This window comes from Papio anubis, chromosome 7 (genome assembly GCF_008728515.1).
Source record: "Papio anubis isolate 15944 chromosome 7, Panubis1.0, whole genome shotgun sequence".
NCBI lineage: Eukaryota > Metazoa > Chordata > Mammalia > Primates > Cercopithecidae > Papio > Papio anubis.
This window is the reverse complement of record NC_044982.1, coordinates 159,617,761-159,629,948: the sequence shown is the minus strand read 5'-3', so window position 1 is coordinate 159,629,948 and position 12,188 is coordinate 159,617,761. Positions and strand designations below refer to the sequence as shown.

Sequence of the window (12,188 nt, the reverse complement as noted above, 5' to 3'; positions counted from 1 at the left end):
TCCTGAGTAGTTGGGACTATAAACACATGCCCCACACCCAGCTAATTTATATATATATATTTTTGTTGAGAAGGGGTTTCACCATGTCATCCAGGCTGGTCTCAAACTCCTAGGTTAAAGCAATTTGCCCACCTTGTTCTCCCAAAGTTCTGGGATTACAGGCATGAGCCACCTCACCTGTCCTATTTTTACTTGTGTTGCTTGTTCTTGTGAGGTCTTACCAAAAAATCTTTGCCTAGACATATATTCTGAATCTCTTTTCCATGCTTTGTTTCAATAAATTTATAATTTCATATCTTAGATTTATGTTTTTAATCCATTTTGATTTGATTTTTGTATGTAATAAGAGATAAGGTTCTAGTTCCATTACTCTGCATGTGGCTATCCAGTTTTCCCAGCACTGTTTACTGAAGACACTGTCCTTTTCCCAATGCATGCTCTTGGTGCCTTTGTTGAAAATGAGTTGGTTGTAAATATTTGAATTTATTTCTGGATTCTCTCTGCAGTGCCATTGTCTATGTGTCTGTTTTCATGCCAGTACCATGCTATTTTGGTTACTATAGCTTTGTAGTATATTTTGAAGTCAGATAGTGATTCCAGATTTGTTGTTTCTGGTCAGGATTGCTTTGGTTATTCAAGGTGTTTTGTGGGTCTATACAAATTGTAGGATTGTTTTTTCTATTTCTTAAAGAATGCTGGCTGGGGACAGTGGCTCACACGTGTAATCACTGAAGTTTGAGAGGCTCGGGCAGGAGGATTGCTTGAGGCCAGGAGTTGGAGACCAGCCTGGACAACATAGTGAAAACCCTGTTTCTACAAAAAATTTAAAAAAATAGCTGGGTGTGGTGATACCTGCCTGCAGTCCTAGCTCCTTGGGAGGCTGAGTGGGAAGATTACTTGGGTCTGGGAGGTTGAGGCTACAGTGAGCTGTGATCATGCCACTGCATTCCGGCCTGGGTGACAGAATGAGACCCTGTATCAGAAAAAAATAAAATAAAATGCTATTTGTATTTTCATACACATTGCATTGAATCTGTAGATCACTTTGGGTAGTATGAATATTTTAACAATAGTAGTTCTTCCAATCTGTGAGCATGGGATATCTTTTCACATGTGTGTTTATATCCTCTTTAATTTCTTTCATCAGTGTTTTGCAGGTTTTGTTGTAGAGATTTTTCACTCCTTTGGTTAAATTTATTTCTAGGTATTTTTTGTAGCTACTGTAAATGGAATTGCTTTCCTGATTTCTTTTTCACTTTCTTCACTCTTTGTGTATAAATCTGTTACTGATTTTTGTGTGTTGATTTTGTATACTGCCACTTTACTGAATTCATTTATCACTTCCGGTTGTTTTTTGGTGGAGTTTTTTAGGTTTTTCTAAATGCAGGATCATGTCGCCTGTGAACGAGGACAGTTTGATTTCTTCCTTTCCAATTTGGATGCTTTTTATTTCCTTTTCTTTTTTAACTTTTATTTTAAGTTCAGGGGTGCAAGTGCAGGTTTGTTACATAAGTAAACATGTCATGGGGGTTTGTTGTATGAATTATTTCATTACCTGCCGAGACTAGAGACCAGCTCGATCATGGAGACCTTAACTCAGTGGCGCTAGAGGAATTAAAGACACACACACAGAAATACAGCGTGTACAGTGGAAAATCAGGGGTCTCGCAGCCTTCAGAGCTGAGAGCCTTGAACAGAGATTTACTCACATATTTACTTACAGCAAGACAGTGATAAGCATTGTCTCTATAGATTATACATTTATTAAAAGTATTTCTTACGGGAAACAAAGGGATGGGCTCTGGCTAGTTATCTGAAGCAGGAGCATGTCCTTAAGGCACAGATCACTCATGCTATTGTTTGTGACTTAGGAATGCCTTTAAGTGGTTTTCTGCCCTGGGTGGGCCAGGTGTTCCTTGCCCTCATTCTGGTAAATCCACAACCTTCAGCGTGGGCGTCATGGCCGTCAACAAGCATGTCACAGTGCTGCAGAGATTTTGTTTATGGCCAGTTTTGGGGCCAGTTTATGGCCAGATTTGGGGGCCTGTTCCCCAACAATCACCCGAATATTAAGCCTAGTACCTATTAGTTGTTTTTCTTCACCTTCCCCCTCCTCCCAACCACCACCCTCCAAAAGGCCCCAGTGTGTGTTGTTTCCCACTATGTGTCCATCTGTTCTCATCATTTAGCTCCCACTTATAAGTGAGAAAATGCAGTATTTGGTTTTCTATTCCTGTGTTAGTTTGCTAAGGATAATGGCCTCCAGCTCCATCCGTGTCCCTGCCAAGGACATGATCTCATTCTTTTTTTTATGGCTGCACAGTATTCCATGGGGTATAGGTGCCACATTTTCTTTACCCAGTCTATCATTCTTGGGTATTTAGGTTGATTCCATGTCTTCATTATTGTGAATAGTACTGCAGTGAACATACATGTGCATGTGTCTTTATAATAAAATGATTTACATCCCTTTGGGTATATGCCCAGTAATAGGATTGCTGGTTCAAATGGCATTTCTGTCTTTAGGTCTTTGAGGAATCACCACACTGTCTTCCACAATAGCCAAACTAATTTGCACTCCCACCAAGAGTGTATAAGCAAGCCTTTTTCTCCACAACTTTACCAGCATCTGTTATTTTTTAACTTTTTAATTGTAGCATTCTGACTGGTATTAGATGGTATTTCATTGTGGTTTTGATTTGTATTTCTCTAATGACCAGTGATTTTGAGCTTTTTTTAATATGATTGTTGGCTACATGTATGCTTTATTTTGAAAAATGTCTGTTCATGTCGTTTGTCCACTTTTATAATGGGGTTGTTTTTTTCTTGTAAATTTGTTTAAGTTGTTTATAGATGCTGGATATTAGGCATTTGTCAGATACATAGCGGGCAAAAATTGCCTCCCATTCTGTAGGTTGTTTGCTTACTCAGTTGATAGATTCTTTTGCTGTGGAGAAGCTTTTTAGTTGAATTAGATCCCATTTGTCAATTTTTGCTTTTGTTGCAAATTGCTTTTGGTGTCTTTGTCACGAAATTTTTGCCCATGCCTGTGTTCTGAATGGTATTGCCTAAGTTATCTTCCAGAATTTTTATAGTTTGAGGTTTTACGTTTAAGTCTTTAATCCATCTTGAGTTAATTTTTGTATATGGTGTAAGGAAGGGGTCCAATTTCAATCTTCTGCATATGGCCAGCTAGTTATCCCAGTACCATTTATTGAATAAGGAATTCTTTCCCCATTGCTTGTTTTTGTCAGGTTTGTAAAAAATCAGAAGGTGGTAAGTGTGTGGTCTTATTTCTGGTTGTGTATTCTGTTCCATTGGTCTATGTGTCTGTTTTTGTACCAGTATCATGCTGTTTTGATTACTGTAGCCCTATAGTATAGTTTGAAGTCTGGTAATGTGATGTCACCAGCTTTGATTTTTGTACTTAGGATTGCCTTGGCTATACAGGCTGTTTTTTGGGTCCATATGAATTTTAACATAGTTTTTTCTAGGTCTGTGAAGAATGTCAGTGGTAGTTTAATGGGAATAGTATTTAACCTATAAATTGCTTTGGGCAGTATGGCTATTTTCACAATACTGATTCTTTCTATCCATGAGCAAGGAATATTTTCCCATTTGTTTGTGTCATCTCTGGTTTCTTTGAGCAGTGTTTTCTAATTCTCATTGTAGAGATCTTTCACTTCCCTAGTAGCTGTATTCTTGGGTATTTTATTGTTTTTGTGGCAGTGGTGAATGGGAGTTCATTCCTGATCTGGCTCTTGGCTTGACTGTTGTTGTTGTATAGAAATGTTAGTGATTTTTGCACATTAATTTTGTTTCTTGAGACTTTGCTTAAGCTGTTTATCAGTTTAAGAAGCTTTTGGGCTGAGACTCAGGTTTTCTAGTACAGGACCATGTCATTTTTGAATAGGGATAGCTTGACTTCCTCTCATTTTTATTTGAATGCCCTTTCTTTCTTTCTCTTGCCTGATTGCCATAGCCAGAACTTCCAATACTGTATTGAATAGGAGTAGTGAAGGAGGGTATCCTTGTCGTATGCCGGTTTTCAAGGGGAATGCCTCCAGCTTTTGTCAATTTAGCATGATGTTGGCTGTGGGTTTGCATAGATTGCTCTTATTATTTTGAGGTATGTTCCTTCAATGTCTAGTTTATTGAGACTTCTTAACATAAATGGATTTTGAATTTTATCTAATGCCTTTTCTGCATCTATTGAGGCAATCATGTGGTTTTTATCTGTAGTTCTGTTTATGTGGTGAATAACATTTATTGATTTGCATATGTCAAACCAACCTTGCAACCTGGGGATGATGGTGCATAAGCTTTTTGATTTGCTGCTGGATTTAGTTTGCCAGGATTTTGTTGAGCATTTTTGTACTGATGCTTGTTAAGGATATTGGATGTCCTTTATTTCCTTCTCTTGCCTAATTACTCTAGCTAGGACTTCCAGTACTATATTGAATAAAAATAGTGCAAGTGGGCATTCTTGTCTTGTTACAGATTTCAGAGGAAAGGCTTTCAACTTTTTCACCATTCAGTATGATTTTAGCTGTAGACTTTTCATATATAGCTTTTATTGTGTTGAGATATGTTTCTTCTTTATACAGCTTGTTGAGAGTTTTAATCATGAAACAATGTTAAATTTTACAAAATGTTTTTTCAGCATTTGTTTAAATGATCATATGGCTTTTGCTCTTCATTTTGTTAATGTGATGTATCATGTTTGTTGATTTGTATATGTTGAACCATATTTGCATCCCTGGAATTAATCTCACTTGATCATGATAAATGTTCTTTTTAATGTGTTGTTGAATTTGGCTTGCCAGTATTGTGTGGAGAATTTTTGTATCTATATTTATCAGGAATATTTGCCTGTAGTTTTCTTTTTTGTTGTATTCTTATCCTTATCTTTTTTTGCTGTATCCTTATCTTTTTTGTTGTATCCTTATTTGGTATTGCAGAAATGCTGACACTGTAGAAGGACTTTGGAAGTATTCCTTTCTCTTCAATGTTTTGGAATTGTTTGAGTAGGGTTGGTACTAGTTCTTTAAATGTTTAGTAGAATTCAGCACCAAAGTTGTCAGGTCCTGGACTTTTTTTTTTTAATGGGAGAGTTTTTATTAGTACTTCAATGTCGTTACTTGTTATTGGTCTGTTCAGGTTTTCCGTTTCTTCATGGTTCAATCTTGGTAGGTTATATTTGTGCAGAAATGTATTTATTTCTTTCAGATTTTCCTATTTGTTGGCATATAGTTGTTCATAATAGTCTTTAATGATCCTTTATGTTTATGTAGTATCAGTAGTAATGTCTCCTTTTCATTTTTGTTTTAATTTATTTGTTTCTCTCTTGTTTTTTTGTTTGTTTGTTTGCTTGCTTGCTTTTTACTTAGCTAAAGGTTTGGTGATTTTGTTTATCTTTTCAAAAAAAAAAACCACAAAAACAAATTTTTGAGTTTCTGGAGAGCTGAACACATAGAGGTTCCCAGAGAGTGGCATGCCCAGGGAAGGCGTGGAAGCTCTGAATCACTTCTGTCAGACCTAGCTTATGCACTTTTTCATCTGTGTCTTTTTAATATCCGTTTTAATAAATTAGTAAACATAAGTTGACCTTTGGGTGACCAAGATGGGACCTGAAGCAGGCTTCCATTGACTCCTGCTGCTTCACTGACAGCTGGCATCCTGGTATGGGCATGGACTGTTTTTGTCCAGCTGAACCTGTTGAAGGTTGCAGTAGCTATTGTAACCTTTCAGGAGGCAAAGGGGACACTTTCCCTTGGACCCTGTAGTTTTGGCACTGTGAGTAGGACAGCAAAGCCATTCTGCTTGAAGCTGCAGTGAAGGGAACCCAGAATCTGACAAGTCAGCAAAAGGAAATTCATAGAAGGAATATTGACAAGTACTTGTGAACACAGATTTCTCATAACTTTCAAGATAATACCATGGGAGTAGGTAAAGACTTTCAGGACTTCAGTTAAAAAGCTGATGTGGGCCTGGCGTGGTGGCTCGTGCCAGTAATCCTAGCAGTTTGGAAGGCAAAGGCTGGTGGATCGCTTGAGCCCAGGAGTTCAAGACCAGCTTGGGCAACATGGCAAAATCCTGTCTCTCCTAAAAGTAGAAAAATTAGCCAGGCACGTCATCCCATGCCTGTAGTCCCAGCTACTCGGGAGGCAGAGTGGGGAGAATTACATGAGCCCAGGAGGTGGAGATTGAGCTGAGGTGAGCTGAGATTGTGCCACTGTACTCCAGCCTGGACCACAGAGGGAGACTCTGTCTCAATAATAATAATAATAATAATAATGATAAAAAGTTGATGTTCTCATGAGGATTGCTAACCCAACATCAAGCAGAACAAAAGTTAATTACATGGGACTGAACTGATAGAAAACTGAAATGCTTTTTATGACTTTTTTGGTTGAAACATTACCAATTCTTTTTCTATTTTGTTTTCAGAGCCAAACTTTTTTTTCTTTTTGAGGTATTTATAGCTTATAGCAATTGGGTAAAGTAGAGTTTTATGAGCAAAGTTAAAACATTTGCCTTTCTTTCGACCTGATTTCTCCAAAATTTGGAAACTATTTGAATGTTCTTATTTTATGGCAATATAGATATTTTCATAAGTTCAATAAGAATCTGTTTCCCACAACATAATGACTGGAATGTCACATTTTCGGATATGACCAGACTGCCTTGAGGGAATGAAATTGGCTTTATAAAACCAATAGACTTGGAGAAAGACTGGCCTGGTACATTGTCTATATGGTTCTCTTACAAGGTTCCTGACCTTACAGTAAGAAAAAATATCAAATTCAGACAGGCCCAGGAACCTCAGGATAATTAGGGACCTTGAGAAGACAGGAATTCACCCAATTTGTGTAAGTATTACAGCAAAGTCTAATGGTGAATTCATGGCTTGGCTTCCCAGCCTCAAGAGGCTTTGAAAGTCTAATCTGAAATTTGTTACGAAAAAGCTCCAGTAAAGCCAACTTACAAAGCTGTCTTTAGGGCTAATCATTATTCTTGTTGTATTTCATACAAATAAGCAGGTCAAATGTCATGTGGACACTTATTTTAGAAGTCAGTTGGTCCTACTAATATTTACCTTTGGTAAAAAATGGGGAACTAGAGAAAGAAAAACTGTTTCACAGGAAACAATATACATTTTTTATTAGATTCCAGCCCTGACCACTTTTTCTGAGTTATTATTATTTTCTTACAATTTGGACTAAGCTCTGAATTATTTCTTGGCTACAACAAATCTCTAAAGAAGAACCTGGATTTAATTTTCTTCATGATGTTTTCAGTTGGCTCCCTAATGAAACTGGTCGTTTTGTTTTTTTCATTATTTCATACAAATTCTCTTTTTGTTTATAATCCTTATATATTACTTCTTCCAAGAAAACTGAAATGATGGCATTTCCAAAGACTAGAGATGATTCAACAGGTGATAAATCAAGGATCTTACTGAGGTCCCATTCTTTGCCACTCTGTGATGCCATCCTAATTTTACTTTTGAGTGCTCTTAAAATAAAAATTCCTCACTGAGACTTCTCCTCCTTCCCGCCTCAGCGTGAGACAGGACTCTCAGAAGTGAGCTTTCTGACACTCAGATTTTGATCAGTTCTTTCAAAAAGAAAGATTTTGCTCAAAAGGGAGAAATGAGAAATAAATCTTTAAATTTTTAGGCTCAGAAAAGCATTTAAAATGTAACAGCAGTCAAGTCTCACTACCACTTGAGTGAGATAATTACCTCTTGAAGCCACCTGCTCTGTGGGCTTTAGACTAACTGACAGCAAGTAGCCATACAATGCCATACACACTATCATTGAACAATGGATAGCCAATCACTAACCAATGTCATTTTCGTAAACCAATGAGAATTGCTGATGAACAACTTTGGTAATTGCCCATTCTCCTGATTCATCCTTTGTTTTCGTTAAAAACTTGAGTCTGTTGCTTGTTCTCTGGAGCACTCCCCAAGACAACTTGGAAGCATGTCCTGGGTTACAGTCCTAAATCTTTGTGCTTGAATAAACTCTCTGTAAACTAAAACAGAAAACAAAAAAACAATGATCTTTTATATGGTTTTCTTTGGTTTCAATTTAATTTTTTTCTGCTCTAATCTTTATTATTTTTTTCCTTCTAATTATTTTGCATTGGGTTTGTTCTTGCTTTTCTAGTTCTTTGAGGTGTGTCAGTGGGTTGTTTATTTGAAGTCTTTCTACCTTTTTTTTTTTAACTGTAAAATAAGTTTATTAGTGGTAACATGGTATAATTTACTCCTGATATCTGATGTTACAAACTTTAGGGTCCTTGAGGTATGCAGCATCCTTGTATGTAACTGGCATAAGCCCTATTATTTGAGGTCTCTTAATTGCTTTTGTGATTTCTTTCTGTTTCTTCCCACAAAGACCTGTTTTGTGCCTTCCACAAATGCATCCAATAAATGGAGAAATAAACTGGGACAAAAGCTGTACATTCTTAAAATCTACATGCTTTCCACACAAGATACATTTCTTAAGGGCTTCTTTATAAGAATTTTCCATTGGAATGGACAGGTCCTCATTGGTGGATATCTGTTTATATTGTGAACAACCTCTTCTCCATAGCACCACGTGAGTCCTGGGATGTGTAAGGCTAACAGCAGCCATTACGAGGTGTGTCAACTTCTTCCTCCCCAGACCACTGCAAACAGCAACTATAGTGGCCATGGTTCCACATTCCTCCACTGGTTCTACCTGTTTATGTTGGCATTTATTGCTATGAACTTCCCTCTTTGAGATGCTTTTGCTGTATCACACAGGTTTAGGTGAAATGAGTTTCTTGTAGATAGTATATAGCTGGGTCTTGTTTTTTGTTGTTGTTTGTTTGTTTGAGACAAAGTCTCGCTCTGTCGCCCAGGCTGGTATGCAGTGGCATGATTTTGGCTCACTGCAACCTTTGCCTCCCAGGTTCAAGTCATTCTCTTGCCTCAGCTCCTGAGTAGCTAGGATTACAGGTGCACACCACCATGCCTGGTTAATTTTTGTATTTTTAGTAGAGATGGGATTTCACCATGTTGACCAGGCTGGTCTAGAACTCCTGACCTTGTGATCTGCCCACTTTGGCCTTCCAAAGTGCTGGGATTACATGCATGAGCCACCTTGCCTGGCCATGGGTCTTGCTTTTTATCCATTCAGTCATTCTTTGTCTTTTAACTGGATAATTTAATCCATTTATATTCAAGGTTATTATTGATAGGTAAGGGTCTATTACCACCATTTTATTTGTTTTCTGGTTGTTTTTTAGACCTTTTCTTCTTTTTTCCCTCTGTTACTGTCTTCCTTCATGGTTAAGTGATTTTTTTCTAGTGGTATGTTTTGATTCTGTGCCATTTATTTATAATATATCTATTACAGGTTTTTGCTTTGTGTTTACCATGTGTACAACTTTGGCATTTCTTATAACACAGATTTGGTGATGATGAATTCCTTCTGCTTCTGTTTGTGTGGGAAAGTCTATCTTGCCTTAGTGTTTGAAGCATAGCTATGCTGGGCGCAATATGCTCGGTTGGTAATTTTTTCCTTTAGTACTTCAAATACAGCATTCCACTCTGTCCTTGCCTGCAAGGTTTCTGCTGAGAAATCCACTGAAAGCTGTATTGAGTATCTCTTGCATTTGGTATGTTTCTTTTCTCCTGCTGCTTTGAGCATTCTTTCTTTGTCTTTGATTTTTGTAAATTTGGTGATAATGTGCCTTTAGGATTTCCTCTTTGGACTAAATTTTATTGGTAACTTCTGAGCTTCTTGTACCTGGATGGTGTCATTTTTTTTCAGATTTGGAAAAATTTTAGCCATTATTTATTTAAGTATGTTTTCTAGACCCTTTTCTCTTTTGTCTCCTTTGGGAATGTCTGTTATGTGGAAATTAGTTCACTTGATGGTGCCCCACAATTCTTGTAGGCCCTATTCATTCTTTTTTTAAATTCTTTTTTCTTTTTACTCTTCTAATTGGGTAATTGGGGTTATTTGGGCTTCATGAAACTGGATGTCTATTTCCCTTCCCAGATGTGGGAAATTTTCAGCCATTATTTCCTTAAATAAGTTTTCTACCACTTTCTCTTCCTCTTCTCTTTGTAGAAATCCCATAAAGCATATGTTGGTACCTTTAATGATGTCTCATAAGTTCTTTAAGTTCTCTTTACTTTTAAAAAATTGTTTCTTTTTTTTTTGTTCCTCTGACTGGATAATTTCAAATGATCTCTCTTTTTGCACACTGATGCTTCTTCTACCTGATCAAGTCTGCTGTTGAAGTTTCCTCTGAAATTTTTCAGTTCAGTCATTGTGTCCTTCAGCTCCAAAATTTATTTTCTTTTATCATCTCTATGTCTCTGTTGAAGTTCTCATTTTGTTCATGTATTGTTTTCATGATATCATGTGGCTTTCTTTCTGTGTTCTCTAATAGCTCACTGAGATTATTTAAGACACTTATTTTGAATTCTTTTCCAGGCAGTTCTTAGGTCTCCATTTTTTTAAAGATCAGTTACTGGTTTATTGTGTTCTTTTGGCATCATTGTATTTTCCTGATTCTTTGTGATCCTTATGGCTTTGCATTGGTGCCTGTACTTTTGAAGAAAGAGTCATCTCTTTTAATCTTTACAGGCTGACTTCAGCAGGGAAAGCCCTTCACCAGTCAGGCTGGCCAGAGATTCTGAGTGGGCTGGCTGGTGGGATCTATATGCTGGCCAACTGCTGGGGTCAGTGGGTAAGCAGGCTTGCTGCTGGGATCCATGGGCAGGTGGCCTGCTGCTGTGCACCACGAGCATGCTGTTGAGGTCTGCATGCTGGTTGTTGAGAGCCCTCATCTATTTTTGTTGTTCTTAGCAGCCCCCAGGCAATCTAGCCTTTCTGATTTACTCAGTGTTCTGGGTGAGACATAACAGAAGTGAGCCTCTCAGGCAGTAAACCAAAAGGCTACAGAAGAGTCAGATGCTCACTGCATGCTCTCTTTCCCCCATGGGAGAACTTATGGGCCAAGGAGATCTCTCTTGGTGCTGCATTCTGCTGGCCTGGAGGAGGGTTGGTCGGGTAAAGTAAGAATATTCTTACCCTTTTCAATGTGTCTTTTCTCATTTCTGTGCCCCATCAGGGTGTTGAATACTCTCTCTTGGAGTCCAGAGCTCTCAGAAAAGTAATTTTATCTATGGATGGTTATTAAATCAGTGTTTCTGAGGGGAACAAGGGCTGGCACTTCCTGTTCTGACATCTTGCAGATGTCACTTCCAGAATTCTTTCTTAAGCAGAATTTGCCCCCTTAATTTCCCTGGAGGGCTTTTCCCAACATACACTATTGTGTTCAAAGACATTGGGAACATTTCTCCCAGTTCATAGCTTAGGTCCAAGTAACTTTTCCAGGCCTGCTTTCCTGCCAACCATTTCATGTTTCATGGGACAGTCATAGGGCAGTGGTTTCTCACCTGGGGGTGATGGCATAGTGGTTTTAACTCCCAGGGGACATTTGGCAATGTACAGAAACAGTTTTGGTTTCATGACTTGGGAGGGGATCTTACTAGCATTTAGTGGAAAGAGGCCAGGGATGCTGCTAAACATGCTACAATACACAGCTCAAAGTGTCAATCTTATTGAAGTTGAGAAACCCTACCCTATGAGTATAATTAGTAAATATACTTAGAAAGTCTCTGGGGCAATAGTGAGTCCTCAATAAATGCCAGCTATTTATAGGGATATCCCATTTTGTACCAAACTGCTTGCTGACGTTCAATTTCATATTTAACTGTGAACTGCATACAGGCATCTGACCCTCATGTGAGCATCAGCTTCTCTTCACTAACATAGTCCTTTGTGCATACAAATCACTCCTGTATGAGAATGGAGCAGGAGAAAGAAAGGGCCAATCCCCTGATTGAGGATGAACATCCTTATCTCTGAAATTCTAGGGCTGAGTTAGAAGAAAAGAGGTTGGAGTGCATTCATGATTAACTTCGTAAATTTTAAAATTCCTACAGTTCAGTGAATTTGCATTTGGTAACAGAAAAGGCATACAATTATTCTATTTCATAAAAGAAACAGAAATGATCTTTTGTCTTGTTCATGTATAAATTTGGTTGTGACCCACAGAAGTATGAAGCTATGGTTTCCACACCAACGTTAGGCCTTCTCAGGGAGCTAAGAGCGTGTTGGTGGAGAGGGAGA

General features: G+C 38.0%; 1 pseudogene; it reads right to left on the bottom strand.

Annotated features, from left to right (window-relative positions):
- Positions 1-8,273: 8,273 nt before the first annotated feature.
- LOC101018211 lies at positions 8,274-8,708 on the bottom strand (annotated as a pseudogene).
- Between the last annotated feature and the right edge of the window lie 3,480 nt (positions 8,709-12,188).